Source organism: Schistocerca cancellata, unplaced genomic scaffold (assembly GCF_023864275.1).
Source record: "Schistocerca cancellata isolate TAMUIC-IGC-003103 unplaced genomic scaffold, iqSchCanc2.1 HiC_scaffold_563, whole genome shotgun sequence".
Lineage (NCBI taxonomy): Eukaryota > Metazoa > Arthropoda > Insecta > Orthoptera > Acrididae > Schistocerca > Schistocerca cancellata.
In genome coordinates this window covers 1-25,533 of record NW_026046576.1, presented here as the reverse complement: position 1 = coordinate 25,533, position 25,533 = coordinate 1, and the positions used below count along the sequence as shown (strand labels likewise).

The 25,533-nt window shown below is 43.5% G+C and overlaps 66 non-coding genes across 66 annotated transcripts; 33 read left to right on the top strand and 33 right to left on the bottom strand.

Annotated features, from left to right (window-relative positions):
* Window positions 1-196: 196 nt before the first annotated feature.
* Trnay-gua (transfer RNA tyrosine (anticodon GUA)) lies at window positions 197-285 on the top strand. Its single transcript is given in 2 exon segments — window positions 197-233; window positions 250-285. It is a non-coding gene; the product is annotated as a tRNA-Tyr (tRNA).
* A 358-nt stretch (window positions 286-643) lies between these two features.
* Window positions 644-715, bottom strand: Trnaq-cug (transfer RNA glutamine (anticodon CUG)). The gene has a single exon. It is a non-coding gene; the product is annotated as a tRNA-Gln (tRNA).
* A 247-nt stretch (window positions 716-962) lies between these two features.
* Trnay-gua (transfer RNA tyrosine (anticodon GUA)) lies at window positions 963-1,051 on the top strand. The gene is given in 2 exon segments: window positions 963-999; window positions 1,016-1,051. It is a non-coding gene; the product is annotated as a tRNA-Tyr (tRNA).
* A 358-nt stretch (window positions 1,052-1,409) lies between these two features.
* Trnaq-cug (transfer RNA glutamine (anticodon CUG)) lies at window positions 1,410-1,481 on the bottom strand. Its single transcript has one exon. It is a non-coding gene; the product is annotated as a tRNA-Gln (tRNA).
* A 247-nt stretch (window positions 1,482-1,728) lies between these two features.
* Trnay-gua (transfer RNA tyrosine (anticodon GUA)) lies at window positions 1,729-1,817 on the top strand. The gene is given in 2 exon segments: window positions 1,729-1,765; window positions 1,782-1,817. It is a non-coding gene; the product is annotated as a tRNA-Tyr (tRNA).
* A 358-nt stretch (window positions 1,818-2,175) lies between these two features.
* Window positions 2,176-2,247, bottom strand: Trnaq-cug (transfer RNA glutamine (anticodon CUG)). Its single transcript has one exon. It is a non-coding gene; the product is annotated as a tRNA-Gln (tRNA).
* A 247-nt stretch (window positions 2,248-2,494) lies between these two features.
* Window positions 2,495-2,583, top strand: Trnay-gua (transfer RNA tyrosine (anticodon GUA)). Its single transcript is given in 2 exon segments — window positions 2,495-2,531; window positions 2,548-2,583. It is a non-coding gene; the product is annotated as a tRNA-Tyr (tRNA).
* A 358-nt stretch (window positions 2,584-2,941) lies between these two features.
* Window positions 2,942-3,013, bottom strand: Trnaq-cug (transfer RNA glutamine (anticodon CUG)). Its single transcript has one exon. It is a non-coding gene; the product is annotated as a tRNA-Gln (tRNA).
* A 247-nt stretch (window positions 3,014-3,260) lies between these two features.
* On the top strand, window positions 3,261-3,349 carry Trnay-gua (transfer RNA tyrosine (anticodon GUA)). The gene is given in 2 exon segments: window positions 3,261-3,297; window positions 3,314-3,349. It is a non-coding gene; the product is annotated as a tRNA-Tyr (tRNA).
* Window positions 3,350-3,707: 358 nt separating this feature from the next.
* Window positions 3,708-3,779, bottom strand: Trnaq-cug (transfer RNA glutamine (anticodon CUG)). The gene has a single exon. It is a non-coding gene; the product is annotated as a tRNA-Gln (tRNA).
* Window positions 3,780-4,026: 247 nt separating this feature from the next.
* Trnay-gua (transfer RNA tyrosine (anticodon GUA)) lies at window positions 4,027-4,115 on the top strand. Its single transcript is given in 2 exon segments — window positions 4,027-4,063; window positions 4,080-4,115. It is a non-coding gene; the product is annotated as a tRNA-Tyr (tRNA).
* A 358-nt stretch (window positions 4,116-4,473) lies between these two features.
* Trnaq-cug (transfer RNA glutamine (anticodon CUG)) lies at window positions 4,474-4,545 on the bottom strand. The gene has a single exon. It is a non-coding gene; the product is annotated as a tRNA-Gln (tRNA).
* A 247-nt stretch (window positions 4,546-4,792) lies between these two features.
* Window positions 4,793-4,881, top strand: Trnay-gua (transfer RNA tyrosine (anticodon GUA)). Its single transcript is given in 2 exon segments — window positions 4,793-4,829; window positions 4,846-4,881. It is a non-coding gene; the product is annotated as a tRNA-Tyr (tRNA).
* Window positions 4,882-5,239: 358 nt separating this feature from the next.
* Window positions 5,240-5,311, bottom strand: Trnaq-cug (transfer RNA glutamine (anticodon CUG)). Its single transcript has one exon. It is a non-coding gene; the product is annotated as a tRNA-Gln (tRNA).
* A 247-nt stretch (window positions 5,312-5,558) lies between these two features.
* Window positions 5,559-5,647, top strand: Trnay-gua (transfer RNA tyrosine (anticodon GUA)). Its single transcript is given in 2 exon segments — window positions 5,559-5,595; window positions 5,612-5,647. It is a non-coding gene; the product is annotated as a tRNA-Tyr (tRNA).
* A 358-nt stretch (window positions 5,648-6,005) lies between these two features.
* Trnaq-cug (transfer RNA glutamine (anticodon CUG)) lies at window positions 6,006-6,077 on the bottom strand. The gene has a single exon. It is a non-coding gene; the product is annotated as a tRNA-Gln (tRNA).
* A 247-nt stretch (window positions 6,078-6,324) lies between these two features.
* On the top strand, window positions 6,325-6,413 carry Trnay-gua (transfer RNA tyrosine (anticodon GUA)). The gene is given in 2 exon segments: window positions 6,325-6,361; window positions 6,378-6,413. It is a non-coding gene; the product is annotated as a tRNA-Tyr (tRNA).
* A 358-nt stretch (window positions 6,414-6,771) lies between these two features.
* Trnaq-cug (transfer RNA glutamine (anticodon CUG)) lies at window positions 6,772-6,843 on the bottom strand. Its single transcript has one exon. It is a non-coding gene; the product is annotated as a tRNA-Gln (tRNA).
* A 247-nt stretch (window positions 6,844-7,090) lies between these two features.
* On the top strand, window positions 7,091-7,179 carry Trnay-gua (transfer RNA tyrosine (anticodon GUA)). The gene is given in 2 exon segments: window positions 7,091-7,127; window positions 7,144-7,179. It is a non-coding gene; the product is annotated as a tRNA-Tyr (tRNA).
* A 358-nt stretch (window positions 7,180-7,537) lies between these two features.
* On the bottom strand, window positions 7,538-7,609 carry Trnaq-cug (transfer RNA glutamine (anticodon CUG)). Its single transcript has one exon. It is a non-coding gene; the product is annotated as a tRNA-Gln (tRNA).
* Window positions 7,610-7,856: 247 nt separating this feature from the next.
* On the top strand, window positions 7,857-7,945 carry Trnay-gua (transfer RNA tyrosine (anticodon GUA)). Its single transcript is given in 2 exon segments — window positions 7,857-7,893; window positions 7,910-7,945. It is a non-coding gene; the product is annotated as a tRNA-Tyr (tRNA).
* A 358-nt stretch (window positions 7,946-8,303) lies between these two features.
* Window positions 8,304-8,375, bottom strand: Trnaq-cug (transfer RNA glutamine (anticodon CUG)). The gene has a single exon. It is a non-coding gene; the product is annotated as a tRNA-Gln (tRNA).
* Window positions 8,376-8,622: 247 nt separating this feature from the next.
* On the top strand, window positions 8,623-8,711 carry Trnay-gua (transfer RNA tyrosine (anticodon GUA)). The gene is given in 2 exon segments: window positions 8,623-8,659; window positions 8,676-8,711. It is a non-coding gene; the product is annotated as a tRNA-Tyr (tRNA).
* Window positions 8,712-9,069: 358 nt separating this feature from the next.
* Window positions 9,070-9,141, bottom strand: Trnaq-cug (transfer RNA glutamine (anticodon CUG)). Its single transcript has one exon. It is a non-coding gene; the product is annotated as a tRNA-Gln (tRNA).
* Window positions 9,142-9,388: 247 nt separating this feature from the next.
* Trnay-gua (transfer RNA tyrosine (anticodon GUA)) lies at window positions 9,389-9,477 on the top strand. Its single transcript is given in 2 exon segments — window positions 9,389-9,425; window positions 9,442-9,477. It is a non-coding gene; the product is annotated as a tRNA-Tyr (tRNA).
* A 358-nt stretch (window positions 9,478-9,835) lies between these two features.
* On the bottom strand, window positions 9,836-9,907 carry Trnaq-cug (transfer RNA glutamine (anticodon CUG)). Its single transcript has one exon. It is a non-coding gene; the product is annotated as a tRNA-Gln (tRNA).
* A 247-nt stretch (window positions 9,908-10,154) lies between these two features.
* Window positions 10,155-10,243, top strand: Trnay-gua (transfer RNA tyrosine (anticodon GUA)). Its single transcript is given in 2 exon segments — window positions 10,155-10,191; window positions 10,208-10,243. It is a non-coding gene; the product is annotated as a tRNA-Tyr (tRNA).
* A 358-nt stretch (window positions 10,244-10,601) lies between these two features.
* On the bottom strand, window positions 10,602-10,673 carry Trnaq-cug (transfer RNA glutamine (anticodon CUG)). The gene has a single exon. It is a non-coding gene; the product is annotated as a tRNA-Gln (tRNA).
* A 247-nt stretch (window positions 10,674-10,920) lies between these two features.
* Trnay-gua (transfer RNA tyrosine (anticodon GUA)) lies at window positions 10,921-11,009 on the top strand. Its single transcript is given in 2 exon segments — window positions 10,921-10,957; window positions 10,974-11,009. It is a non-coding gene; the product is annotated as a tRNA-Tyr (tRNA).
* A 358-nt stretch (window positions 11,010-11,367) lies between these two features.
* Trnaq-cug (transfer RNA glutamine (anticodon CUG)) lies at window positions 11,368-11,439 on the bottom strand. Its single transcript has one exon. It is a non-coding gene; the product is annotated as a tRNA-Gln (tRNA).
* Window positions 11,440-11,686: 247 nt separating this feature from the next.
* On the top strand, window positions 11,687-11,775 carry Trnay-gua (transfer RNA tyrosine (anticodon GUA)). The gene is given in 2 exon segments: window positions 11,687-11,723; window positions 11,740-11,775. It is a non-coding gene; the product is annotated as a tRNA-Tyr (tRNA).
* A 358-nt stretch (window positions 11,776-12,133) lies between these two features.
* On the bottom strand, window positions 12,134-12,205 carry Trnaq-cug (transfer RNA glutamine (anticodon CUG)). Its single transcript has one exon. It is a non-coding gene; the product is annotated as a tRNA-Gln (tRNA).
* Window positions 12,206-12,452: 247 nt separating this feature from the next.
* Window positions 12,453-12,541, top strand: Trnay-gua (transfer RNA tyrosine (anticodon GUA)). The gene is given in 2 exon segments: window positions 12,453-12,489; window positions 12,506-12,541. It is a non-coding gene; the product is annotated as a tRNA-Tyr (tRNA).
* Window positions 12,542-12,899: 358 nt separating this feature from the next.
* On the bottom strand, window positions 12,900-12,971 carry Trnaq-cug (transfer RNA glutamine (anticodon CUG)). The gene has a single exon. It is a non-coding gene; the product is annotated as a tRNA-Gln (tRNA).
* Window positions 12,972-13,218: 247 nt separating this feature from the next.
* Trnay-gua (transfer RNA tyrosine (anticodon GUA)) lies at window positions 13,219-13,307 on the top strand. Its single transcript is given in 2 exon segments — window positions 13,219-13,255; window positions 13,272-13,307. It is a non-coding gene; the product is annotated as a tRNA-Tyr (tRNA).
* Window positions 13,308-13,665: 358 nt separating this feature from the next.
* Trnaq-cug (transfer RNA glutamine (anticodon CUG)) lies at window positions 13,666-13,737 on the bottom strand. Its single transcript has one exon. It is a non-coding gene; the product is annotated as a tRNA-Gln (tRNA).
* Window positions 13,738-13,984: 247 nt separating this feature from the next.
* Trnay-gua (transfer RNA tyrosine (anticodon GUA)) lies at window positions 13,985-14,073 on the top strand. Its single transcript is given in 2 exon segments — window positions 13,985-14,021; window positions 14,038-14,073. It is a non-coding gene; the product is annotated as a tRNA-Tyr (tRNA).
* Window positions 14,074-14,431: 358 nt separating this feature from the next.
* Trnaq-cug (transfer RNA glutamine (anticodon CUG)) lies at window positions 14,432-14,503 on the bottom strand. Its single transcript has one exon. It is a non-coding gene; the product is annotated as a tRNA-Gln (tRNA).
* Window positions 14,504-14,750: 247 nt separating this feature from the next.
* Window positions 14,751-14,839, top strand: Trnay-gua (transfer RNA tyrosine (anticodon GUA)). Its single transcript is given in 2 exon segments — window positions 14,751-14,787; window positions 14,804-14,839. It is a non-coding gene; the product is annotated as a tRNA-Tyr (tRNA).
* A 358-nt stretch (window positions 14,840-15,197) lies between these two features.
* On the bottom strand, window positions 15,198-15,269 carry Trnaq-cug (transfer RNA glutamine (anticodon CUG)). Its single transcript has one exon. It is a non-coding gene; the product is annotated as a tRNA-Gln (tRNA).
* Window positions 15,270-15,516: 247 nt separating this feature from the next.
* On the top strand, window positions 15,517-15,605 carry Trnay-gua (transfer RNA tyrosine (anticodon GUA)). The gene is given in 2 exon segments: window positions 15,517-15,553; window positions 15,570-15,605. It is a non-coding gene; the product is annotated as a tRNA-Tyr (tRNA).
* Window positions 15,606-15,963: 358 nt separating this feature from the next.
* Window positions 15,964-16,035, bottom strand: Trnaq-cug (transfer RNA glutamine (anticodon CUG)). Its single transcript has one exon. It is a non-coding gene; the product is annotated as a tRNA-Gln (tRNA).
* Window positions 16,036-16,282: 247 nt separating this feature from the next.
* Trnay-gua (transfer RNA tyrosine (anticodon GUA)) lies at window positions 16,283-16,371 on the top strand. The gene is given in 2 exon segments: window positions 16,283-16,319; window positions 16,336-16,371. It is a non-coding gene; the product is annotated as a tRNA-Tyr (tRNA).
* A 358-nt stretch (window positions 16,372-16,729) lies between these two features.
* Trnaq-cug (transfer RNA glutamine (anticodon CUG)) lies at window positions 16,730-16,801 on the bottom strand. Its single transcript has one exon. It is a non-coding gene; the product is annotated as a tRNA-Gln (tRNA).
* A 247-nt stretch (window positions 16,802-17,048) lies between these two features.
* Trnay-gua (transfer RNA tyrosine (anticodon GUA)) lies at window positions 17,049-17,137 on the top strand. The gene is given in 2 exon segments: window positions 17,049-17,085; window positions 17,102-17,137. It is a non-coding gene; the product is annotated as a tRNA-Tyr (tRNA).
* A 358-nt stretch (window positions 17,138-17,495) lies between these two features.
* On the bottom strand, window positions 17,496-17,567 carry Trnaq-cug (transfer RNA glutamine (anticodon CUG)). The gene has a single exon. It is a non-coding gene; the product is annotated as a tRNA-Gln (tRNA).
* A 247-nt stretch (window positions 17,568-17,814) lies between these two features.
* Trnay-gua (transfer RNA tyrosine (anticodon GUA)) lies at window positions 17,815-17,903 on the top strand. The gene is given in 2 exon segments: window positions 17,815-17,851; window positions 17,868-17,903. It is a non-coding gene; the product is annotated as a tRNA-Tyr (tRNA).
* Window positions 17,904-18,261: 358 nt separating this feature from the next.
* On the bottom strand, window positions 18,262-18,333 carry Trnaq-cug (transfer RNA glutamine (anticodon CUG)). The gene has a single exon. It is a non-coding gene; the product is annotated as a tRNA-Gln (tRNA).
* A 247-nt stretch (window positions 18,334-18,580) lies between these two features.
* Window positions 18,581-18,669, top strand: Trnay-gua (transfer RNA tyrosine (anticodon GUA)). Its single transcript is given in 2 exon segments — window positions 18,581-18,617; window positions 18,634-18,669. It is a non-coding gene; the product is annotated as a tRNA-Tyr (tRNA).
* Window positions 18,670-19,027: 358 nt separating this feature from the next.
* Window positions 19,028-19,099, bottom strand: Trnaq-cug (transfer RNA glutamine (anticodon CUG)). Its single transcript has one exon. It is a non-coding gene; the product is annotated as a tRNA-Gln (tRNA).
* Window positions 19,100-19,346: 247 nt separating this feature from the next.
* On the top strand, window positions 19,347-19,435 carry Trnay-gua (transfer RNA tyrosine (anticodon GUA)). The gene is given in 2 exon segments: window positions 19,347-19,383; window positions 19,400-19,435. It is a non-coding gene; the product is annotated as a tRNA-Tyr (tRNA).
* Window positions 19,436-19,793: 358 nt separating this feature from the next.
* Trnaq-cug (transfer RNA glutamine (anticodon CUG)) lies at window positions 19,794-19,865 on the bottom strand. Its single transcript has one exon. It is a non-coding gene; the product is annotated as a tRNA-Gln (tRNA).
* A 247-nt stretch (window positions 19,866-20,112) lies between these two features.
* Window positions 20,113-20,201, top strand: Trnay-gua (transfer RNA tyrosine (anticodon GUA)). The gene is given in 2 exon segments: window positions 20,113-20,149; window positions 20,166-20,201. It is a non-coding gene; the product is annotated as a tRNA-Tyr (tRNA).
* Window positions 20,202-20,559: 358 nt separating this feature from the next.
* Window positions 20,560-20,631, bottom strand: Trnaq-cug (transfer RNA glutamine (anticodon CUG)). Its single transcript has one exon. It is a non-coding gene; the product is annotated as a tRNA-Gln (tRNA).
* A 247-nt stretch (window positions 20,632-20,878) lies between these two features.
* On the top strand, window positions 20,879-20,967 carry Trnay-gua (transfer RNA tyrosine (anticodon GUA)). The gene is given in 2 exon segments: window positions 20,879-20,915; window positions 20,932-20,967. It is a non-coding gene; the product is annotated as a tRNA-Tyr (tRNA).
* Window positions 20,968-21,325: 358 nt separating this feature from the next.
* Trnaq-cug (transfer RNA glutamine (anticodon CUG)) lies at window positions 21,326-21,397 on the bottom strand. Its single transcript has one exon. It is a non-coding gene; the product is annotated as a tRNA-Gln (tRNA).
* A 247-nt stretch (window positions 21,398-21,644) lies between these two features.
* On the top strand, window positions 21,645-21,733 carry Trnay-gua (transfer RNA tyrosine (anticodon GUA)). Its single transcript is given in 2 exon segments — window positions 21,645-21,681; window positions 21,698-21,733. It is a non-coding gene; the product is annotated as a tRNA-Tyr (tRNA).
* A 359-nt stretch (window positions 21,734-22,092) lies between these two features.
* Window positions 22,093-22,164, bottom strand: Trnaq-cug (transfer RNA glutamine (anticodon CUG)). Its single transcript has one exon. It is a non-coding gene; the product is annotated as a tRNA-Gln (tRNA).
* A 247-nt stretch (window positions 22,165-22,411) lies between these two features.
* Trnay-gua (transfer RNA tyrosine (anticodon GUA)) lies at window positions 22,412-22,500 on the top strand. The gene is given in 2 exon segments: window positions 22,412-22,448; window positions 22,465-22,500. It is a non-coding gene; the product is annotated as a tRNA-Tyr (tRNA).
* Window positions 22,501-22,859: 359 nt separating this feature from the next.
* Trnaq-cug (transfer RNA glutamine (anticodon CUG)) lies at window positions 22,860-22,931 on the bottom strand. Its single transcript has one exon. It is a non-coding gene; the product is annotated as a tRNA-Gln (tRNA).
* A 248-nt stretch (window positions 22,932-23,179) lies between these two features.
* Window positions 23,180-23,268, top strand: Trnay-gua (transfer RNA tyrosine (anticodon GUA)). The gene is given in 2 exon segments: window positions 23,180-23,216; window positions 23,233-23,268. It is a non-coding gene; the product is annotated as a tRNA-Tyr (tRNA).
* A 357-nt stretch (window positions 23,269-23,625) lies between these two features.
* On the bottom strand, window positions 23,626-23,697 carry Trnaq-cug (transfer RNA glutamine (anticodon CUG)). Its single transcript has one exon. It is a non-coding gene; the product is annotated as a tRNA-Gln (tRNA).
* Window positions 23,698-23,943: 246 nt separating this feature from the next.
* Window positions 23,944-24,032, top strand: Trnay-gua (transfer RNA tyrosine (anticodon GUA)). The gene is given in 2 exon segments: window positions 23,944-23,980; window positions 23,997-24,032. It is a non-coding gene; the product is annotated as a tRNA-Tyr (tRNA).
* A 360-nt stretch (window positions 24,033-24,392) lies between these two features.
* Trnaq-cug (transfer RNA glutamine (anticodon CUG)) lies at window positions 24,393-24,464 on the bottom strand. Its single transcript has one exon. It is a non-coding gene; the product is annotated as a tRNA-Gln (tRNA).
* A 246-nt stretch (window positions 24,465-24,710) lies between these two features.
* Trnay-gua (transfer RNA tyrosine (anticodon GUA)) lies at window positions 24,711-24,801 on the top strand. Its single transcript is given in 2 exon segments — window positions 24,711-24,748; window positions 24,765-24,801. It is a non-coding gene; the product is annotated as a tRNA-Tyr (tRNA).
* Window positions 24,802-25,157: 356 nt separating this feature from the next.
* Window positions 25,158-25,229, bottom strand: Trnaq-cug (transfer RNA glutamine (anticodon CUG)). Its single transcript has one exon. It is a non-coding gene; the product is annotated as a tRNA-Gln (tRNA).
* Between the last annotated feature and the right edge of the window lie 304 nt (window positions 25,230-25,533).

The window sequence follows — 25,533 nt, the reverse complement described above, 5'->3', positions numbered from 1 at the left end:
CAGACACTTCCTACTTGCATTTTTTAACCTAATTGATACGATCGAGCATTATAAAACTTAATCTGGGCAATGTTTGCAGTTGCAGCCGATGGCTGCATTTCTGTGCGTCTATATGGCCGCGCTGAGTAGCTGTGTGTGGAAACGAAAGACAGGGACGGAGCTAAAGCAATCAGTACGAATAACAAAGTAAGCAGAGCCTCTGGTAGCTCAGTTGGTAGAGCGGTGGACTGTAGTGGAGGATTCACAGTTATCCATAGGTCGCTGGTTCAAATCCGGCCCAGAGGACTGTTTTTCTAATCTCACGAGCAAAGAGGCTCCAGAGCATGCCCACTCGGTCAGAACCTCCCTATGTTTTAAACCTATTTTAAAGGAAATTCATTTGCTCAGCTTGTAATAGCTAGTTGATAATCATGGGATTCTTAGCCTCCGTAGGTTAATGATAAATCTTCGAATTATCTTAAAATTGCTTGCTCTTACAGGCATTACTCGTTTAATGTGCTATATAGGTCACATAGTCGCACCAATATTCAGCCGTTTCATAGACGTCTCGTTATTTACACAAACGTAGGAACTAAATCCCTGAGCCTATCACTGCTACTTCCTCGGCGAGAAACGCTTATTACAGAAAATTTAGACTAAACGAAGGTTCCACCGAGATTCGAACTCGGATCGCTGGATTCAGAGTCCAGAGTGCTAACCGTTACACCATGGAACCAGACAGGAGCATGGGACTCGTAAATACACTTAGCAGTACTCTGACATAATTCAGACACTTCCTACTTGCATTTTTTAACCTAATTGATACGATCGAGCATTATAAAACTTAATCTGGGCAATGTTTGCAGTTGCAGCCGATGGCTGCATTTCTGTGCGTCTATATGGCCGCGCTGAGTAGCTGTGTGTGGAAACGAAAGACAGGGACGGAGCTAAAGCAATCAGTACGAATAACAAAGTAAGCAGAGCCTCTGGTAGCTCAGTTGGTAGAGCGGTGGACTGTAGTGGAGGATTCACAGTTATCCATAGGTCGCTGGTTCAAATCCGGCCCAGAGGACTGTTTTTCTAATCTCACGAGCAAAGAGGCTCCAGAGCATGCCCACTCGGTCAGAACCTCCCTATGTTTTAAACCTATTTTAAAGGAAATTCATTTGCTCAGCTTGTAATAGCTAGTTGATAATCATGGGATTCTTAGCCTCCGTAGGTTAATGATAAATCTTCGAATTATCTTAAAATTGCTTGCTCTTACAGGCATTACTCGTTTAATGTGCTATATAGGTCACATAGTCGCACCAATATTCAGCCGTTTCATAGACGTCTCGTTATTTACACAAACGTAGGAACTAAATCCCTGAGCCTATCACTGCTACTTCCTCGGCGAGAAACGCTTATTACAGAAAATTTAGACTAAACGAAGGTTCCACCGAGATTCGAACTCGGATCGCTGGATTCAGAGTCCAGAGTGCTAACCGTTACACCATGGAACCAGACAGGAGCATGGGACTCGTAAATACACTTAGCAGTACTCTGACATAATTCAGACACTTCCTACTTGCATTTTTTAACCTAATTGATACGATCGAGCATTATAAAACTTAATCTGGGCAATGTTTGCAGTTGCAGCCGATGGCTGCATTTCTGTGCGTCTATATGGCCGCGCTGAGTAGCTGTGTGTGGAAACGAAAGACAGGGACGGAGCTAAAGCAATCAGTACGAATAACAAAGTAAGCAGAGCCTCTGGTAGCTCAGTTGGTAGAGCGGTGGACTGTAGTGGAGGATTCACAGTTATCCATAGGTCGCTGGTTCAAATCCGGCCCAGAGGACTGTTTTTCTAATCTCACGAGCAAAGAGGCTCCAGAGCATGCCCACTCGGTCAGAACCTCCCTATGTTTTAAACCTATTTTAAAGGAAATTCATTTGCTCAGCTTGTAATAGCTAGTTGATAATCATGGGATTCTTAGCCTCCGTAGGTTAATGATAAATCTTCGAATTATCTTAAAATTGCTTGCTCTTACAGGCATTACTCGTTTAATGTGCTATATAGGTCACATAGTCGCACCAATATTCAGCCGTTTCATAGACGTCTCGTTATTTACACAAACGTAGGAACTAAATCCCTGAGCCTATCACTGCTACTTCCTCGGCGAGAAACGCTTATTACAGAAAATTTAGACTAAACGAAGGTTCCACCGAGATTCGAACTCGGATCGCTGGATTCAGAGTCCAGAGTGCTAACCGTTACACCATGGAACCAGACAGGAGCATGGGACTCGTAAATACACTTAGCAGTACTCTGACATAATTCAGACACTTCCTACTTGCATTTTTTAACCTAATTGATACGATCGAGCATTATAAAACTTAATCTGGGCAATGTTTGCAGTTGCAGCCGATGGCTGCATTTCTGTGCGTCTATATGGCCGCGCTGAGTAGCTGTGTGTGGAAACGAAAGACAGGGACGGAGCTAAAGCAATCAGTACGAATAACAAAGTAAGCAGAGCCTCTGGTAGCTCAGTTGGTAGAGCGGTGGACTGTAGTGGAGGATTCACAGTTATCCATAGGTCGCTGGTTCAAATCCGGCCCAGAGGACTGTTTTTCTAATCTCACGAGCAAAGAGGCTCCAGAGCATGCCCACTCGGTCAGAACCTCCCTATGTTTTAAACCTATTTTAAAGGAAATTCATTTGCTCAGCTTGTAATAGCTAGTTGATAATCATGGGATTCTTAGCCTCCGTAGGTTAATGATAAATCTTCGAATTATCTTAAAATTGCTTGCTCTTACAGGCATTACTCGTTTAATGTGCTATATAGGTCACATAGTCGCACCAATATTCAGCCGTTTCATAGACGTCTCGTTATTTACACAAACGTAGGAACTAAATCCCTGAGCCTATCACTGCTACTTCCTCGGCGAGAAACGCTTATTACAGAAAATTTAGACTAAACGAAGGTTCCACCGAGATTCGAACTCGGATCGCTGGATTCAGAGTCCAGAGTGCTAACCGTTACACCATGGAACCAGACAGGAGCATGGGACTCGTAAATACACTTAGCAGTACTCTGACATAATTCAGACACTTCCTACTTGCATTTTTTAACCTAATTGATACGATCGAGCATTATAAAACTTAATCTGGGCAATGTTTGCAGTTGCAGCCGATGGCTGCATTTCTGTGCGTCTATATGGCCGCGCTGAGTAGCTGTGTGTGGAAACGAAAGACAGGGACGGAGCTAAAGCAATCAGTACGAATAACAAAGTAAGCAGAGCCTCTGGTAGCTCAGTTGGTAGAGCGGTGGACTGTAGTGGAGGATTCACAGTTATCCATAGGTCGCTGGTTCAAATCCGGCCCAGAGGACTGTTTTTCTAATCTCACGAGCAAAGAGGCTCCAGAGCATGCCCACTCGGTCAGAACCTCCCTATGTTTTAAACCTATTTTAAAGGAAATTCATTTGCTCAGCTTGTAATAGCTAGTTGATAATCATGGGATTCTTAGCCTCCGTAGGTTAATGATAAATCTTCGAATTATCTTAAAATTGCTTGCTCTTACAGGCATTACTCGTTTAATGTGCTATATAGGTCACATAGTCGCACCAATATTCAGCCGTTTCATAGACGTCTCGTTATTTACACAAACGTAGGAACTAAATCCCTGAGCCTATCACTGCTACTTCCTCGGCGAGAAACGCTTATTACAGAAAATTTAGACTAAACGAAGGTTCCACCGAGATTCGAACTCGGATCGCTGGATTCAGAGTCCAGAGTGCTAACCGTTACACCATGGAACCAGACAGGAGCATGGGACTCGTAAATACACTTAGCAGTACTCTGACATAATTCAGACACTTCCTACTTGCATTTTTTAACCTAATTGATACGATCGAGCATTATAAAACTTAATCTGGGCAATGTTTGCAGTTGCAGCCGATGGCTGCATTTCTGTGCGTCTATATGGCCGCGCTGAGTAGCTGTGTGTGGAAACGAAAGACAGGGACGGAGCTAAAGCAATCAGTACGAATAACAAAGTAAGCAGAGCCTCTGGTAGCTCAGTTGGTAGAGCGGTGGACTGTAGTGGAGGATTCACAGTTATCCATAGGTCGCTGGTTCAAATCCGGCCCAGAGGACTGTTTTTCTAATCTCACGAGCAAAGAGGCTCCAGAGCATGCCCACTCGGTCAGAACCTCCCTATGTTTTAAACCTATTTTAAAGGAAATTCATTTGCTCAGCTTGTAATAGCTAGTTGATAATCATGGGATTCTTAGCCTCCGTAGGTTAATGATAAATCTTCGAATTATCTTAAAATTGCTTGCTCTTACAGGCATTACTCGTTTAATGTGCTATATAGGTCACATAGTCGCACCAATATTCAGCCGTTTCATAGACGTCTCGTTATTTACACAAACGTAGGAACTAAATCCCTGAGCCTATCACTGCTACTTCCTCGGCGAGAAACGCTTATTACAGAAAATTTAGACTAAACGAAGGTTCCACCGAGATTCGAACTCGGATCGCTGGATTCAGAGTCCAGAGTGCTAACCGTTACACCATGGAACCAGACAGGAGCATGGGACTCGTAAATACACTTAGCAGTACTCTGACATAATTCAGACACTTCCTACTTGCATTTTTTAACCTAATTGATACGATCGAGCATTATAAAACTTAATCTGGGCAATGTTTGCAGTTGCAGCCGATGGCTGCATTTCTGTGCGTCTATATGGCCGCGCTGAGTAGCTGTGTGTGGAAACGAAAGACAGGGACGGAGCTAAAGCAATCAGTACGAATAACAAAGTAAGCAGAGCCTCTGGTAGCTCAGTTGGTAGAGCGGTGGACTGTAGTGGAGGATTCACAGTTATCCATAGGTCGCTGGTTCAAATCCGGCCCAGAGGACTGTTTTTCTAATCTCACGAGCAAAGAGGCTCCAGAGCATGCCCACTCGGTCAGAACCTCCCTATGTTTTAAACCTATTTTAAAGGAAATTCATTTGCTCAGCTTGTAATAGCTAGTTGATAATCATGGGATTCTTAGCCTCCGTAGGTTAATGATAAATCTTCGAATTATCTTAAAATTGCTTGCTCTTACAGGCATTACTCGTTTAATGTGCTATATAGGTCACATAGTCGCACCAATATTCAGCCGTTTCATAGACGTCTCGTTATTTACACAAACGTAGGAACTAAATCCCTGAGCCTATCACTGCTACTTCCTCGGCGAGAAACGCTTATTACAGAAAATTTAGACTAAACGAAGGTTCCACCGAGATTCGAACTCGGATCGCTGGATTCAGAGTCCAGAGTGCTAACCGTTACACCATGGAACCAGACAGGAGCATGGGACTCGTAAATACACTTAGCAGTACTCTGACATAATTCAGACACTTCCTACTTGCATTTTTTAACCTAATTGATACGATCGAGCATTATAAAACTTAATCTGGGCAATGTTTGCAGTTGCAGCCGATGGCTGCATTTCTGTGCGTCTATATGGCCGCGCTGAGTAGCTGTGTGTGGAAACGAAAGACAGGGACGGAGCTAAAGCAATCAGTACGAATAACAAAGTAAGCAGAGCCTCTGGTAGCTCAGTTGGTAGAGCGGTGGACTGTAGTGGAGGATTCACAGTTATCCATAGGTCGCTGGTTCAAATCCGGCCCAGAGGACTGTTTTTCTAATCTCACGAGCAAAGAGGCTCCAGAGCATGCCCACTCGGTCAGAACCTCCCTATGTTTTAAACCTATTTTAAAGGAAATTCATTTGCTCAGCTTGTAATAGCTAGTTGATAATCATGGGATTCTTAGCCTCCGTAGGTTAATGATAAATCTTCGAATTATCTTAAAATTGCTTGCTCTTACAGGCATTACTCGTTTAATGTGCTATATAGGTCACATAGTCGCACCAATATTCAGCCGTTTCATAGACGTCTCGTTATTTACACAAACGTAGGAACTAAATCCCTGAGCCTATCACTGCTACTTCCTCGGCGAGAAACGCTTATTACAGAAAATTTAGACTAAACGAAGGTTCCACCGAGATTCGAACTCGGATCGCTGGATTCAGAGTCCAGAGTGCTAACCGTTACACCATGGAACCAGACAGGAGCATGGGACTCGTAAATACACTTAGCAGTACTCTGACATAATTCAGACACTTCCTACTTGCATTTTTTAACCTAATTGATACGATCGAGCATTATAAAACTTAATCTGGGCAATGTTTGCAGTTGCAGCCGATGGCTGCATTTCTGTGCGTCTATATGGCCGCGCTGAGTAGCTGTGTGTGGAAACGAAAGACAGGGACGGAGCTAAAGCAATCAGTACGAATAACAAAGTAAGCAGAGCCTCTGGTAGCTCAGTTGGTAGAGCGGTGGACTGTAGTGGAGGATTCACAGTTATCCATAGGTCGCTGGTTCAAATCCGGCCCAGAGGACTGTTTTTCTAATCTCACGAGCAAAGAGGCTCCAGAGCATGCCCACTCGGTCAGAACCTCCCTATGTTTTAAACCTATTTTAAAGGAAATTCATTTGCTCAGCTTGTAATAGCTAGTTGGTAATCATGGGATTCTTAGCCTCCGTAGGTTAATGATAAATCTTCGAATTATCTTAAAATTGCTTGCTCTTACAGGCATTACTCGTTTAATGTGCTATATAGGTCACATAGTCGCACCAATATTCAGCCGTTTCATAGACGTCTCGTTATTTACACAAACGTAGGAACTAAATCCCTGAGCCTATCACTGCTACTTCCTCGGCGAGAAACGCTTATTACAGAAAATTTAGACTAAACGAAGGTTCCACCGAGATTCGAACTCGGATCGCTGGATTCAGAGTCCAGAGTGCTAACCGTTACACCATGGAACCAGACAGGAGCATGGGACTCGTAAATACACTTAGCAGTACTCTGACATAATTCAGACACTTCCTACTTGCATTTTTTAACCTAATTGATACGATCGAGCATTATAAAACTTAATCTGGGCAATGTTTGCAGTTGCAGCCGATGGCTGCATTTCTGTGCGTCTATATGGCCGCGCTGAGTAGCTGTGTGTGGAAACGAAAGACAGGGACGGAGCTAAAGCAATCAGTACGAATAACAAAGTAAGCAGAGCCTCTGGTAGCTCAGTTGGTAGAGCGGTGGACTGTAGTGGAGGATTCACAGTTATCCATAGGTCGCTGGTTCAAATCCGGCCCAGAGGACTGTTTTTCTAATCTCACGAGCAAAGAGGCTCCAGAGCATGCCCACTCGGTCAGAACCTCCCTATGTTTTAAACCTATTTTAAAGGAAATTCATTTGCTCAGCTTGTAATAGCTAGTTGATAATCATGGGATTCTTAGCCTCCGTAGGTTAATGATAAATCTTCGAATTATCTTAAAATTGCTTGCTCTTACAGGCATTACTCGTTTAATGTGCTATATAGGTCACATAGTCGCACCAATATTCAGCCGTTTCATAGACGTCTCGTTATTTACACAAACGTAGGAACTAAATCCCTGAGCCTATCACTGCTACTTCCTCGGCGAGAAACGCTTATTACAGAAAATTTAGACTAAACGAAGGTTCCACCGAGATTCGAACTCGGATCGCTGGATTCAGAGTCCAGAGTGCTAACCGTTACACCATGGAACCAGACAGGAGCATGGGACTCGTAAATACACTTAGCAGTACTCTGACATAATTCAGACACTTCCTACTTGCATTTTTTAACCTAATTGATACGATCGAGCATTATAAAACTTAATCTGGGCAATGTTTGCAGTTGCAGCCGATGGCTGCATTTCTGTGCGTCTATATGGCCGCGCTGAGTAGCTGTGTGTGGAAACGAAAGACAGGGACGGAGCTAAAGCAATCAGTACGAATAACAAAGTAAGCAGAGCCTCTGGTAGCTCAGTTGGTAGAGCGGTGGACTGTAGTGGAGGATTCACAGTTATCCATAGGTCGCTGGTTCAAATCCGGCCCAGAGGACTGTTTTTCTAATCTCACGAGCAAAGAGGCTCCAGAGCATGCCCACTCGGTCAGAACCTCCCTATGTTTTAAACCTATTTTAAAGGAAATTCATTTGCTCAGCTTGTAATAGCTAGTTGATAATCATGGGATTCTTAGCCTCCGTAGGTTAATGATAAATCTTCGAATTATCTTAAAATTGCTTGCTCTTACAGGCATTACTCGTTTAATGTGCTATATAGGTCACATAGTCGCACCAATATTCAGCCGTTTCATAGACGTCTCGTTATTTACACAAACGTAGGAACTAAATCCCTGAGCCTATCACTGCTACTTCCTCGGCGAGAAACGCTTATTACAGAAAATTTAGACTAAACGAAGGTTCCACCGAGATTCGAACTCGGATCGCTGGATTCAGAGTCCAGAGTGCTAACCGTTACACCATGGAACCAGACAGGAGCATGGGACTCGTAAATACACTTAGCAGTACTCTGACATAATTCAGACACTTCCTACTTGCATTTTTTAACCTAATTGATACGATCGAGCATTATAAAACTTAATCTGGGCAATGTTTGCAGTTGCAGCCGATGGCTGCATTTCTGTGCGTCTATATGGCCGCGCTGAGTAGCTGTGTGTGGAAACGAAAGACAGGGACGGAGCTAAAGCAATCAGTACGAATAACAAAGTAAGCAGAGCCTCTGGTAGCTCAGTTGGTAGAGCGGTGGACTGTAGTGGAGGATTCACAGTTATCCATAGGTCGCTGGTTCAAATCCGGCCCAGAGGACTGTTTTTCTAATCTCACGAGCAAAGAGGCTCCAGAGCATGCCCACTCGGTCAGAACCTCCCTATGTTTTAAACCTATTTTAAAGGAAATTCATTTGCTCAGCTTGTAATAGCTAGTTGATAATCATGGGATTCTTAGCCTCCGTAGGTTAATGATAAATCTTCGAATTATCTTAAAATTGCTTGCTCTTACAGGCATTACTCGTTTAATGTGCTATATAGGTCACATAGTCGCACCAATATTCAGCCGTTTCATAGACGTCTCGTTATTTACACAAACGTAGGAACTAAATCCCTGAGCCTATCACTGCTACTTCCTCGGCGAGAAACGCTTATTACAGAAAATTTAGACTAAACGAAGGTTCCACCGAGATTCGAACTCGGATCGCTGGATTCAGAGTCCAGAGTGCTAACCGTTACACCATGGAACCAGACAGGAGCATGGGACTCGTAAATACACTTAGCAGTACTCTGACATAATTCAGACACTTCCTACTTGCATTTTTTAACCTAATTGATACGATCGAGCATTATAAAACTTAATCTGGGCAATGTTTGCAGTTGCAGCCGATGGCTGCATTTCTGTGCGTCTATATGGCCGCGCTGAGTAGCTGTGTGTGGAAACGAAAGACAGGGACGGAGCTAAAGCAATCAGTACGAATAACAAAGTAAGCAGAGCCTCTGGTAGCTCAGTTGGTAGAGCGGTGGACTGTAGTGGAGGATTCACAGTTATCCATAGGTCGCTGGTTCAAATCCGGCCCAGAGGACTGTTTTTCTAATCTCACGAGCAAAGAGGCTCCAGAGCATGCCCACTCGGTCAGAACCTCCCTATGTTTTAAACCTATTTTAAAGGAAATTCATTTGCTCAGCTTGTAATAGCTAGTTGATAATCATGGGATTCTTAGCCTCCGTAGGTTAATGATAAATCTTCGAATTATCTTAAAATTGCTTGCTCTTACAGGCATTACTCGTTTAATGTGCTATATAGGTCACATAGTCGCACCAATATTCAGCCGTTTCATAGACGTCTCGTTATTTACACAAACGTAGGAACTAAATCCCTGAGCCTATCACTGCTACTTCCTCGGCGAGAAACGCTTATTACAGAAAATTTAGACTAAACGAAGGTTCCACCGAGATTCGAACTCGGATCGCTGGATTCAGAGTCCAGAGTGCTAACCGTTACACCATGGAACCAGACAGGAGCATGGGACTCGTAAATACACTTAGCAGTACTCTGACATAATTCAGACACTTCCTACTTGCATTTTTTAACCTAATTGATACGATCGAGCATTATAAAACTTAATCTGGGCAATGTTTGCAGTTGCAGCCGATGGCTGCATTTCTGTGCGTCTATATGGCCGCGCTGAGTAGCTGTGTGTGGAAACGAAAGACAGGGACGGAGCTAAAGCAATCAGTACGAATAACAAAGTAAGCAGAGCCTCTGGTAGCTCAGTTGGTAGAGCGGTGGACTGTAGTGGAGGATTCACAGTTATCCATAGGTCGCTGGTTCAAATCCGGCCCAGAGGACTGTTTTTCTAATCTCACGAGCAAAGAGGCTCCAGAGCATGCCCACTCGGTCAGAACCTCCCTATGTTTTAAACCTATTTTAAAGGAAATTCATTTGCTCAGCTTGTAATAGCTAGTTGATAATCATGGGATTCTTAGCCTCCGTAGGTTAATGATAAATCTTCGAATTATCTTAAAATTGCTTGCTCTTACAGGCATTACTCGTTTAATGTGCTATATAGGTCACATAGTCGCACCAATATTCAGCCGTTTCATAGACGTCTCGTTATTTACACAAACGTAGGAACTAAATCCCTGAGCCTATCACTGCTACTTCCTCGGCGAGAAACGCTTATTACAGAAAATTTAGACTAAACGAAGGTTCCACCGAGATTCGAACTCGGATCGCTGGATTCAGAGTCCAGAGTGCTAACCGTTACACCATGGAACCAGACAGGAGCATGGGACTCGTAAATACACTTAGCAGTACTCTGACATAATTCAGACACTTCCTACTTGCATTTTTTAACCTAATTGATACGATCGAGCATTATAAAACTTAATCTGGGCAATGTTTGCAGTTGCAGCCGATGGCTGCATTTCTGTGCGTCTATATGGCCGCGCTGAGTAGCTGTGTGTGGAAACGAAAGACAGGGACGGAGCTAAAGCAATCAGTACGAATAACAAAGTAAGCAGAGCCTCTGGTAGCTCAGTTGGTAGAGCGGTGGACTGTAGTGGAGGATTCACAGTTATCCATAGGTCGCTGGTTCAAATCCGGCCCAGAGGACTGTTTTTCTAATCTCACGAGCAAAGAGGCTCCAGAGCATGCCCACTCGGTCAGAACCTCCCTATGTTTTAAACCTATTTTAAAGGAAATTCATTTGCTCAGCTTGTAATAGCTAGTTGATAATCATGGGATTCTTAGCCTCCGTAGGTTAATGATAAATCTTCGAATTATCTTAAAATTGCTTGCTCTTACAGGCATTACTCGTTTAATGTGCTATATAGGTCACATAGTCGCACCAATATTCAGCCGTTTCATAGACGTCTCGTTATTTACACAAACGTAGGAACTAAATCCCTGAGCCTATCACTGCTACTTCCTCGGCGAGAAACGCTTATTACAGAAAATTTAGACTAAACGAAGGTTCCACCGAGATTCGAACTCGGATCGCTGGATTCAGAGTCCAGAGTGCTAACCGTTACACCATGGAACCAGACAGGAGCATGGGACTCGTAAATACACTTAGCAGTACTCTGACATAATTCAGACACTTCCTACTTGCATTTTTTAACCTAATTGATACGATCGAGCATTATAAAACTTAATCTGGGCAATGTTTGCAGTTGCAGCCGATGGCTGCATTTCTGTGCGTCTATATGGCCGCGCTGAGTAGCTGTGTGTGGAAACGAAAGACAGGGACGGAGCTAAAGCAATCAGTACGAATAACAAAGTAAGCAGAGCCTCTGGTAGCTCAGTTGGTAGAGCGGTGGACTGTAGTGGAGGATTCACAGTTATCCATAGGTCGCTGGTTCAAATCCGGCCCAGAGGACTGTTTTTCTAATCTCACGAGCAAAGAGGCTCCAGAGCATGCCCACTCGGTCAGAACCTCCCTATGTTTTAAACCTATTTTAAAGGAAATTCATTTGCTCAGCTTGTAATAGCTAGTTGATAATCATGGGATTCTTAGCCTCCGTAGGTTAATGATAAATCTTCGAATTATCTTAAAATTGCTTGCTCTTACAGGCATTACTCGTTTAATGTGCTATATAGGTCACATAGTCGCACCAATATTCAGCCGTTTCATAGACGTCTCGTTATTTAAACAAACGTAGGAACTAAATCCCTGAGCCTATCACTGCTACTTCCTCGGCGAGAAACGCTTATTACAGAAAATTTAGACTAAACGAAGGTTCCACCGAGATTCGAACTCGGATCGCTGGATTCAGAGTCCAGAGTGCTAACCGTTACACCATGGAACCAGACAGGAGCATGGGACTCGTAAATACACTTAGCAGTACTCTGACATAATTCAGACACTTCCTACTTGCATTTTTTAACCTAATTGATACGATCGAGCATTATAAAACTTAATCTGGGCAATGTTTGCAGTTGCAGCCGATGGCTGCATTTCTGTGCGTCTATATGGCCGCGCTGAGTAGCTGTGTGTGGAAACGAAAGACAGGGACGGAGCTAAAGCAATCAGTACGAATAACAAAGTAAGCAGAGCCTCTGGTAGCTCAGTTGGTAGAGCGGTGGACTGTAGTGGAGGATTCACAGTTATCCATAGGTCGCTGGTTCAAATCCGGCCCAGAGGACTGTTTTTCTAATCTCACGAGCAAAGAGGCTCCAGAGCATGCCCACTCGGTCAGAACCTCCCTATGTTTTAAACCTATTTTAAAGGAAATTCATTTGCTCAGCTTGTAATAGCTAGTTGATAATCATGGGATTCTTAGCCTCCGTAGGTTAATGATAAATCTTCGAATTATCTTAAAATTGCTTGCTCTTACAGGCATTACTCGTTTAATGTGCTATATAGGTCACATAGTCGCACCAATATTCAGCCGTTTCATAGACGTCTCGTTATTTACACAAACGTAGGAACTAAATCCCTGAGCCTATCACTGCTACTTCCTCGGCGAGAAACGCTTATTACAGAAAATTTAGACTAAACGAAGGTTCCACCGAGATTCGAACTCGGATCGCTGGATTCAGAGTCCAGAGTGCTAACCGTTACACCATGGAACCAGACAGGAGCATGGGACTCGTAAATACACTTAGCAGTACTCTGACATAATTCAGACACTTCCTACTTGCATTTTTTAACCTAATTGATACGATCGAGCATTATAAAACTTAATCTGGGCAATGTTTGCAGTTGCAGCCGATGGCTGCATTTCTGTGCGTCTATATGGCCGCGCTGAGTAGCTGTGTGTGGAAACGAAAGACAGGGACGGAGCTAAAGCAATCAGTACGAATAACAAAGTAAGCAGAGCCTCTGGTAGCTCAGTTGGTAGAGCGGTGGACTGTAGTGGAGGATTCACAGTTATCCATAGGTCGCTGGTTCAAATCCGGCCCAGAGGACTGTTTTTCTAATCTCACGAGCAAAGAGGCTCCAGAGCATGCCCACTCGGTCAGAACCTCCCTATGTTTTAAACCTATTTTAAAGGAAATTCATTTGCTCAGCTTGTAATAGCTAGTTGATAATCATGGGATTCTTAGCCTCCGTAGGTTAATGATAAATCTTCGAATTATCTTAAAATTGCTTGCTCTTACAGGCATTACTCGTTTAATGTGCTATATAGGTCACATAGTCGCACCAATATTCAGCCGTTTCATAGACGTCTCGTTATTTACACAAACGTAGGAACTAAATCCCTGAGCCTATCACTGCTACTTCCTCGGCGAGAAACGCTTATTACAGAAAATTTAGACTAAACGAAGGTTCCACCGAGATTCGAACTCGGATCGCTGGATTCAGAGTCCAGAGTGCTAACCGTTACACCATGGAACCAGACAGGAGCATGGGACTCGTAAATACACTTAGCAGTACTCTGACATAATTCAGACACTTCCTACTTGCATTTTTTAACCTAATTGATACGATCGAGCATTATAAAACTTAATCTGGGCAATGTTTGCAGTTGCAGCCGATGGCTGCATTTCTGTGCGTCTATATGGCCGCGCTGAGTAGCTGTGTGTGGAAACGAAAGACAGGGACGGAGCTAAAGCAATCAGTACGAATAACAAAGTAAGCAGAGCCTCTGGTAGCTCAGTTGGTAGAGCGGTGGACTGTAGTGGAGGATTCACAGTTATCCATAGGTCGCTGGTTCAAATCCGGCCCAGAGGACTGTTTTTCTAATCTCACGAGCAAAGAGGCTCCAGAGCATGCCCACTCGGTCAGAACCTCCCTATGTTTTAAACCTATTTTAAAGGAAATTCATTTGCTCAGCTTGTAATAGCTAGTTGATAATCATGGGATTCTTAGCCTCCGTAGGTTAATGATAAATCTTCGAATTATCTTAAAATTGCTTGCTCTTACAGGCATTACTCGTTTAATGTGCTATATAGGTCACATAGTCGCACCAATATTCAGCCGTTTCATAGACGTCTCGTTATTTACACAAACGTAGGAACTAAATCCCTGAGCCTATCACTGCTACTTCCTCGGCGAGAAACGCTTATTACAGAAAATTTAGACTAAACGAAGGTTCCACCGAGATTCGAACTCGGATCGCTGGATTCAGAGTCCAGAGTGCTAACCGTTACACCATGGAACCAGACAGGAGCATGGGACTCGTAAATACACTTAGCAGTACTCTGACATAATTCAGACACTTCCTACTTGCATTTTTTAACCTAATTGATACGATCGAGCATTATAAAACTTAATCTGGGCAATGTTTGCAGTTGCAGCCGATGGCTGCATTTCTGTGCGTCTATATGGCCGCGCTGAGTAGCTGTGTGTGGAAACGAAAGACAGGGACGGAGCTAAAGCAATCAGTACGAATAACAAAGTAAGCAGAGCCTCTGGTAGCTCAGTTGGTAGAGCGGTGGACTGTAGTGGAGGATTCACAGTTATCCATAGGTCGCTGGTTCAAATCCGGCCCAGAGGACTGTTTTTCTAATCTCACGAGCAAAGAGGCTCCAGAGCATGCCCACTCGGTCAGAACCTCCCTATGTTTTAAACCTATTTTAAAGGAAATTCATTTGCTCAGCTTGTAATAGCTAGTTGATAATCATGGGATTCTTAGCCTCCGTAGGTTAATGATAAATCTTCGAATTATCTTAAAATTGCTTGCTCTTACAGGCATTACTCGTTTAATGTGCTATATAGGTCACATAGTCGCACCAATATTCAGCCGTTTCATAGACGTCTCGTTATTTACACAAACGTAGGAACTAAATCCCTGAGCCTATCACTGCTACTTCCTCGGCGAGAAACGCTTATTACAGAAAATTTAGACTAAACGAAGGTTCCACCGAGATTCGAACTCGGATCGCTGGATTCAGAGTCCAGAGTGCTAACCGTTACACCATGGAACCAGACAGGAGCATGGGACTCGTAAATACACTTAGCAGTACTCTGACATAATTCAGACACTTCCTACTTGCATTTTTTAACCTAATTGATACGATCGAGCATTATAAAACTTAATCTGGGCAATGTTTGCAGTTGCAGCCGATGGCTGCATTTCTGTGCGTCTATATGGCCGCGCTGAGTAGCTGTGTGTGGAAACGAAAGACAGGGACGGAGCTAAAGCAATCAGTACGAATAACAAAGTAAGCAGAGCCTCTGGTAGCTCAGTTGGTAGAGCGGTGGACTGTAGTGGAGGATTCACAGTTATCCATAGGTCGCTGGTTCAAATCCGGCCCAGAGGACTGTTTTTCTAATCTCACGAGCAAAGAGGCTCCAGAGCATGCCCACTCGGTCAGAACCTCCCTATGTTTTAAACCTATTTTAAAGGAAATTCATTTGCTCAGCTTGTAATAGCTAGTTGATAATCATGGGATTCTTAGCCTCCGTAGGTTAATGATAAATCTTCGAATTATCTTAAAATTGCTTGCTCTTACAGGCATTACTCGTTTAATGTGCTATATAGGTCACATAGTCGCACCAATATTCAGCCGTTTCATAGACGTCTCGTTATTTACACAAACGTAGGAACTAAATCCCTGAGCCTATCACTGCTACTTCCTCGGCGAGAAACGCTTATTACAGAAAATTTAGACTAAACGAAGGTTCCACCGAGATTCGAACTCGGATCGCTGGATTCAGAGTCCAGAGTGCTAACCGTTACACCATGGAACCAGACAGGAGCATGGGACTCGTAAATACACTTAGCAGTACTCTGACATAATTCAGACACTTCCTACTTGCATTTTTTAACCTAATTGATACGATCGAGCATTATAAAACTTAATCTGGGCAATGTTTGCAGTTGCAGCCGATGGCTGCATTTCTGTGCGTCTATATGGCCGCGCTGAGTAGCTGTGTGTGGAAACGAAAGACAGGGACGGAGCTAAAGCAATCAGTACGAATAACAAAGTAAGCAGAGCCTCTGGTAGCTCAGTTGGTAGAGCGGTGGACTGTAGTGGAGGATTCACAGTTATCCATAGGTCGCTGGTTCAAATCCGGCCCAGAGGACTGTTTTTCTAATCTCACGAGCAAAGAGGCTCCAGAGCATGCCCACTCGGTCAGAACCTCCCTATGTTTTAAACCTATTTTAAAGGAAATTCATTTGCTCAGCTTGTAATAGCTAGTTGATAATCATGGGATTCTTAGCCTCCGTAGGTTAATGATAAATCTTCGAATTATCTTAAAATTGCTTGCTCTTACAGGCATTACTCGTTTAATGTGCTATATAGGTCACATAGTCGCACCAATATTCAGCCGTTTCATAGACGTCTCGTTATTTACACAAACGTAGGAACTAAATCCCTGAGCCTATCACTGCTACTTCCTCGGCGAGAAACGCTTATTACAGAAAATTTAGACTAAACGAAGGTTCCACCGAGATTCGAACTCGGATCGCTGGATTCAGAGTCCAGAGTGCTAACCGTTACACCATGGAACCAGACAGGAGCATGGGACTCGTAAATACACTTAGCAGTACTCTGACATAATTCAGACACTTCCTACTTGCATTTTTTAACCTAATTGATACGATCGAGCATTATAAAACTTAATCTGGGCAATGTTTGCAGTTGCAGCCGATGGCTGCATTTCTGTGCGTCTATATGGCCGCGCTGAGTAGCTGTGTGTGGAAACGAAAGACAGGGACGGAGCTAAAGCAATCAGTACGAATAACAAAGTAAGCAGAGCCTCTGGTAGCTCAGTTGGTAGAGCGGTGGACTGTAGTGGAGGATTCACAGTTATCCATAGGTCGCTGGTTCAAATCCGGCCCAGAGGACTGTTTTTCTAATCTCACGAGCAAAGAGGCTCCAGAGCATGCCCACTCGGTCAGAACCTCCCTATGTTTTAAACCTATTTTAAAGGAAATTCATTTGCTCAGCTTGTAATAGCTAGTTGATAATCATGGGATTCTTAGCCTCCGTAGGTTAATGATAAATCTTCGAATTATCTTAAAATTGCTTGCTCTTACAGGCATTACTCGTTTAATGTGCTATATAGGTCACATAGTCGCACCAATATTCAGCCGTTTCATAGACGTCTCGTTATTTACACAAACGTAGGAACTAAATCCCTGAGCCTATCACTGCTACTTCCTCGGCGAGAAACGCTTATTACAGAAAATTTAGACTAAACGAAGGTTCCACCGAGATTCGAACTCGGATCGCTGGATTCAGAGTCCAGAGTGCTAACCGTTACACCATGGAACCAGACAGGAGCATGGGACTCGTAAATACACTTAGCAGTACTCTGACATAATTCAGACACTTCCTACTTGCATTTTTTAACCTAATTGATACGATCGAGCATTATAAAACTTAATCTGGGCAATGTTTGCAGTTGCAGCCGATGGCTGCATTTCTGTGCGTCTATATGGCCGCGCTGAGTAGCTGTGTGTGGAAACGAAAGACAGGGACGGAGCTAAAGCAATCAGTACGAATAACAAAGTAAGCAGAGCCTCTGGTAGCTCAGTTGGTAGAGCGGTGGACTGTAGTGGAGGATTCACAGTTATCCATAGGTCGCTGGTTCAAATCCGGCCCAGAGGACTGTTTTTCTAATCTCACGAGCAAAGAGGCTCCAGAGCATGCCCACTCGGTCAGAACCTCCCTATGTTTTAAACCTATTTTAAAGGAAATTCATTTGCTCAGCTTGTAATAGCTAGTTGATAATCATGGGATTCTTAGCCTCCGTAGGTTAATGATAAATCTTCGAATTATCTTAAAATTGCTTGCTCTTACAGGCATTACTCGTTTAATGTGCTATATAGGTCACATAGTCGCACCAATATTCAGCCGTTTCATAGACGTCTCGTTATTTACACAAACGTAGGAACTAAATCCCTGAGCCTATCACTGCTACTTCCTCGGCGAGAAACGCTTATTACAGAAAATTTAGACTAAACGAAGGTTCCACCGAGATTCGAACTCGGATCGCTGGATTCAGAGTCCAGAGTGCTAACCGTTACACCATGGAACCAGACAGGAGCATGGGACTCGTAAATACACTTAGCAGTACTCTGACATAATTCAGACACTTCCTACTTGCATTTTTTAACCTAATTGATACGATCGAGCATTATAAAACTTAATCTGGGCAATGTTTGCAGTTGCAGCCGATGGCTGCATTTCTGTGCGTCTATATGGCCGCGCTGAGTAGCTGTGTGTGGAAACGAAAGACAGGGACGGAGCTAAAGCAATCAGTACGAATAACAAAGTAAGCAGAGCCTCTGGTAGCTCAGTTGGTAGAGCGGTGGACTGTAGTGGAGGATTCACAGTTATCCATAGGTCGCTGGTTCAAATCCGGCCCAGAGGACTGTTTTTCTAATCTCACGAGCAAAGAGGCTCCAGAGCATGCCCACTCGGTCAGAACCTCCCTATGTTTTAAACCTATTTTAAAGGAAATTCATTTGCTCAGCTTGTAATAGCTAGTTGATAATCATGGGATTCTTAGCCTCCGTAGGTTAATGATAAATCTTCGAATTATCTTAAAATTGCTTGCTCTTACAGGCATTACTCGTTTAATGTGCTATATAGGTCACATAGTCGCACCAATATTCAGCCGTTTCATAGACGTCTCGTTATTTACACAAACGTAGGAACTAAATCCCTGAGCCTATCACTGCTACTTCCTCGGCGAGAAACGCTTATTACAGAAAATTTAGACTAAACGAAGGTTCCACCGAGATTCGAACTCGGATCGCTGGATTCAGAGTCCAGAGTGCTAACCGTTACACCATGGAACCAGACAGGAGCATGGGACTCGTAAATACACTTAGCAGTACTCTGACATAATTCAGACACTTCCTACTTGCATTTTTTAACCTAATTGATACGATCGAGCATTATAAAACTTAATCTGGGCAATGTTTGCAGTTGCAGCCGATGGCTGCATTTCTGTGCGTCTATATGGCCGCGCTGAGTAGCTGTGTGTGGAAACGAAAGACAGGGACGGAGCTAAAGCAATCAGTACGAATAACAAAGTAAGCAGAGCCTCTGGTAGCTCAGTTGGTAGAGCGGTGGACTGTAGTGGAGGATTCACAGTTATCCATAGGTCGCTGGTTCAAATCCGGCCCAGAGGACTGTTTTTCTAATCTCACGAGCAAAGAGGCTCCAGAGCATGCCCACTCGGTCAGAACCTCCCTATGTTTTAAACCTATTTTAAAGGAAATTCATTTGCTCAGCTTGTAATAGCTAGTTGATAATCATGGGATTCTTAGCCTCCGTAGGTTAATGATAAATCTTCGAATTATCTTAAAATTGCTTGCTCTTACAGGCATTACTCGTTTAATGTGCTATATAGGTCACATAGTCGCACCAATATTCAGCCGTTTCATAGACGTCTCGTTATTTACACAAACGTAGGAACTAAATCCCTGAGCCTATCACTGCTACTTCCTCGGCGAGAAACGCTTATTACAGAAAATTTAGACTAAACGAAGGTTCCACCGAGATTCGAACTCGGATCGCTGGATTCAGAGTCCAGAGTGCTAACCGTTACACCATGGAACCAGACAGGAGCATGGGACTCGTAAATACACTTAGCAGTACTCTGACATAATTCAGACACTTCCTACTTGCATTTTTTAACCTAATTGATACGATCGAGCATTATAAAACTTAATCTGGGCAATGTTTGCAGTTGCAGCCGATGGCTGCATTTCTGTGCGTCTATATGGCCGCGCTGAGTAGCTGTGTGTGGAAACGAAAGACAGGGACGGAGCTAAAGCAATCAGTACGAATAACAAAGTAAGCAGAGCCTCTGGTAGCTCAGTTGGTAGAGCGGTGGACTGTAGTGGAGGATTCACAGTTATCCATAGGTCGCTGGTTCAAATCCGGCCCAGAGGACTGTTTTTCTAATCTCACGAGCAAAGAGGCTCCAGAGCATGCCCACTCGGTCAGAACCTCCCTATGTTTTAAACCTATTTTAAAGGAAATTCATTTGCTCAGCTTGTAATAGCTAGTTGATAATCATGGGATTCTTAGCCTCCGTAGGTTAATGATAAATCTTCGAATTATCTTAAAATTGCTTGCTCTTACAGGCATTACTCGTTTAATGTGCTATATAGGTCACATAGTCGCACCAATATTCAGCCGTTTCATAGACGTCTCGTTATTTACACAAACGTAGGAACTAAATCCCTGAGCCTATCACTGCTACTTCCTCGGCGAGAAACGCTTATTACAGAAAATTTAGACTAAACGAAGGTTCCACCGAGATTCGAACTCGGATCGCTGGATTCAGAGTCCAGAGTGCTAACCGTTACACCATGGAACCAGACAGGAGCATGGGACTCGTAAATACACTTAGCAGTACTCTGACATAATTCAGACACTTCCTACTTGCATTTTTTAACCTAATTGATACGATCGAGCATTATAAAACTTAATCTGGGCAATGTTTGCAGTTGCAGCCGATGGCTGCATTTCTGTGCGTCTATATGGCCGCGCTGAGTAGCTGTGTGTGGAAACGAAAGACAGGGACGGAGCTAAAGCAATCAGTACGAATAACAAAGTAAGCAGAGCCTCTGGTAGCTCAGTTGGTAGAGCGGTGGACTGTAGTGGAGGATTCACAGTTATCCATAGGTCGCTGGTTCAAATCCGGCCCAGAGGACTGTTTTTCTAATCTCACGAGCAAAGAGGCTCCAGAGCATGCCCACTCGGTCAGAACCTCCCTATGTTTTAAACCTATTTTAAAGGAAATTCATTTGCTCAGCTTGTAATAGCTAGTTGATAATCATGGGATTCTTAGCCTCCGTAGGTTAATGATAAATCTTCGAATTATCTTAAAATTGCTTGCTCTTACAGGCATTACTCGTTTAATGTGCTATATAGGTCACATAGTCGCACCAATATTCAGCCGTTTCATAGACGTCTCGTTATTTACACAAACGTAGGAACTAAATCCCTGAGCCTATCACTGCTACTTCCTCGGCGAGAAACGCTTATTACAGAAAATTTAGACTAAACGAAGGTTCCACCGAGATTCGAACTCGGATCGCTGGATTCAGAGTCCAGAGTGCTAACCGTTACACCATGGAACCAGACAGGAGCATGGGACTCGTAAATACACTTAGCAGTACTCTGACATAATTCAGACACTTCCTACTTGCATTTTTTAACCTAATTGATACGATCGAGCATTATAAAACTTAATCTGGGCAATGTTTGCAGTTGCAGCCGATGGCTGCATTTCTGTGCGTCTATATGGCCGCGCTGAGTAGCTGTGTGTGGAAACGAAAGACAGGGACGGAGCTAAAGCAATCAGTACGAATAACAAAGTAAGCAGAGCCTCTGGTAGCTCAGTTGGTAGAGCGGTGGACTGTAGTGGAGGATTCACAGTTATCCATAGGTCGCTGGTTCAAATCCGGCCCAGAGGACTGTTTTTCTAATCTCACGAGCAAAGAGGCTCCAGAGCATGCCCACTCGGTCAGAACCTCCCTATGTTTTAAACCTATTTTAAAGGAAATTCATTTGCTCAGCTTGTAATAGCTAGTTGATAATCATGGGATTCTTAGCCTCCGTAGGTTAATGATAAATCTTCGAATTATCTTAAAATTGCTTGCTCTTACAGGCATTACTCGTTTAATGTGCTATATAGGTCACATAGGTCGCACCAATATTCAGCCGTTTCATAGACGTCTCGTTATTTACACAAACGTAGGAACTAAATCCCTGAGCCTATCACTGCTACTTCCTCGGCGAGAAACGCTTATTACAGAAAATTTAGACTAAACGAAGGTTCCACCGAGATTCGAACTCGGATCGCTGGATTCAGAGTCCAGAGTGCTAACCGTTACACCATGGAACCAGACAGGAGCATGGGACTCGTAAATACACTTAGCAGTACTCTGACATAATTCAGACACTTCCTACTTGCATTTTTTAACCTAATTGATACGATCGAGCATTATAAAACTTAATCTGGGCAATGTTTGCAGTTGCAGCCGATGGCTGCATTTCTGTGCGTCTATATGGCCGCGCTGAGTAGCTGTGTGTGGAAACGAAAGACAGGGACGGAGCTAAAGCAATCAGTACGAATAACAAAGTAAGCAGAGCCTCTGGTAGCTCAGTTGGTAGAGCGGTGGACTGTAGTGGAGGATTCACAGTTATCCATAGGTCGCTGGTTCAAATCCGGCCCAGAGGACTGTTTTTCTAATCTCACGAGCAAAGAGGCTCCAGAGCATGCCCACTCGGTCAGAACCTCCCTATGTTTTAAACCTATTTTAAAGGAAATTCATTTGCTCAGCTTGTAATAGCTAGTTGATAATCATGGGATTCTTAGCCTCCGTAGGTTAATGATAAATCTTCGAATTATCTTAAAATTGCTTGCTCTTACAGGCATTACTCGTTTAATGTGCTATATAGGTCACATAGTCGCACCAATATTCAGCCGTTTCATAGACGTCTCGTTATTTACACAAACGTAGGAACTAAATCCCTGAGCCTATCACTGCTACTTCCTCGGGCGAGAAACGCTTATTACAGAAAATTTAGACTAAACGAAGGTTCCACCGAGATTCGAACTCGGATCGCTGGATTCAGAGTCCAGAGTGCTAACCGTTACACCATGGAACCAGACAGGAGCATGGGACTCGTAAATACACTTAGCAGTACTCTGACATAATTCAGACACTTCCTACTTGCATTTTTTAACCTAATTGATACGATCGAGCATTATAAAACTTAATCTGGGCAATGTTTGCAGTTGCAGCCGATGGCTGCATTTCTGTGCGTCTATATGGCCGCGCTGAGTAGCTGTGTGTGGAAACGAAAGACAGGGGACGGAGCTAAAGCAATCAGTACGAATAACAAAGTAAGCAGAGCCTCTGGTAGCTCAGTTGGTAGAGCGGTGGACTGTAGTGGAGGATTCACAGTTATCCATAGGTCGCTGGTTCAAATCCGGCCCAGAGGACTGTTTTTCTAATCTCACGAGCAAAGAGGCTCCAGAGCATGCCCACTCGGTCAGAACCTCCTATGTTTTAAACCTATTTTAAAGGAAATTCATTTGCTCAGCTTGTAATAGCTAGTTGATAATCATGGGATTCTTAGCCTCCGTAGGTTAATGATAAATCTTCGAATTATCTTAAAATTGCTTGCTCTTACAGGCATTACTCGTTTAATGTGCTATATAGGTCACATAGTCGCACCAATATTCAGCCGTTTCATAGACGTCTCGTTATTTACACAAACGTAGGAACTAAATCCCTGAGCCTATCACTGCTACTTCCTCGGCGAGAAACGCTTATTACAGAAAATTTAGACTAAACGAAGGTTCCACCGAGATTCGAAATCGGATCGCTGGATTCAGAGTCCAGAGTGCTAACCGTTACACCATGGAACCAGACAGGAGCATGGGACTCGTAAATACACTTAGCAGTACTCTGACATAATTCAGACACTTCCTACTTGCATTTTTTAACCTAATTGATACGATCGAGCATTATAAAACTTAATCTGGGCAATGTTTGCAGTTGCAGCCGATGGCTGCATTTCTGTGCGTCTATATGGCCGCGCTGAGTAGCTGTGTGTGGAAACGAAAGACAGGGACGGAGCTAAAGCAATCAGTACGAATAACAAGTAAGCAGAGCCTCTGGTAGCTCAGTTGGTAGAGCGGTGGACTGTAGTGGAGGATTCACAGTTATCCATAGGTCGCTGGTTCAAATCCGGCCCAGAGGACTGTTTTTCTAATCTCACGAGCAAAGAGGCTCCAGAGCATGCCCACTCGGTCAGAACCCTCCCTATGTTTTAAAACCTATTTTAAAGGAAATTCATTTGCTCAGCTTGTAATAGCTAGTTGATAATCATGGGATTCTTAGCCTCCGTAGGTTAATGATAAATCTTCGAAATTATCTTAAAATTGCTTGCTCTTACAGGCATTACTCGTTTAATGTGCTATATAGGTCACATAGTCGCACCAATATTCAGCCGTTTCATAGACGTCTCGTTATTTACACAAACGTAGAACTAAATCCCTGAGCCTATCACTGCTACTTCCTCGGCGAGAAACGCTTATTACAGAAAATTTAGACTAAACGAAGGTTCCACCGAGATTCGAACTCGGATCGCTGGATTCAGAGTCCAGAGTGCTAACCGTTACACCATGGAACCAGGACAGGAGCATGGGACTCGTAAATACACTTAGCAGTACTCTGACATAATTCAGACACTTCCTACTTGCATTTTTAACCTAATTGATACGATCGAGCATTATAAAACTTAATCTGGGCAATGTTTGCAGTTGCAGCCGATGGCTGCATTTCTGTGCGTCTATATGGCCGCGCTGAGTAGCTGTGTGTGGAAACGAAAGACAGGGACGGAGCTAAAGCAATCAGTACGAATAACAAAGTAAGCAGAGCCTCTGGTAGCTCAGTTGGTAGAGCGGTGGACTGTAGTGGAGGATTCACAGTTATCCATAGGTCGCTGGTTCAAATCCGGCCAGAGGACTGTTTTTCTAATCTCACGAGCAAAGAGGCTCCAGAGCATGCCCACTCGGTCAGAACCTCCCTATGTTTTAAACCTATTTTAAAGGAAATTCATTTGCTCAGCTTGTAATAGCTAGTTGATAATCATGGGATTCTTAGCCTCCGTAGGTTAATGATAAATCTTCGAATTATCTTAAAATTGCTTGCTCTTACAGGCATTACTCGTTTAATGTGCTATATAGGTCACATAGTCGCACCAATATTCAGCCGTTTCATAGACGTCTCGTTATTTACACAAACGTAGGAACTAAATCCCTGAGCCTATCACTGCTACTTCCTCGGCGAGAAACGCTTATTACAGAAAATTTAGACTAAACGAAGGTTCCACCGAGATTCGAACTCGGATCGCTGATTCAGAGTCCCAGAGTGCTAACCGTTACACCATGGAACCAGACAGGAGCATGGGGACTCGTAAATACACTTAGCAGTACTCTGACATAATTCAGACACTTCCTACTTGCATTTTTTAACCTAATTGATACGATCGAGCATTATAAAACTTAATCTGGGCAATGTTTGCAGTTGCAGCCGATGGCTGCATTTCTGTGCGTCTATATGGCCGCGCTGAGTAGCTGTGTGTGGAAACGAAAGACAGGGACGGAGCTAAAGCAATCAGTACGAATAACAAAGTAAGCAGAGCCTCTGGTAGCTCAGTTGGTAGAGCGGTGGACTGTAGTGAGGATTCACAGTTATCC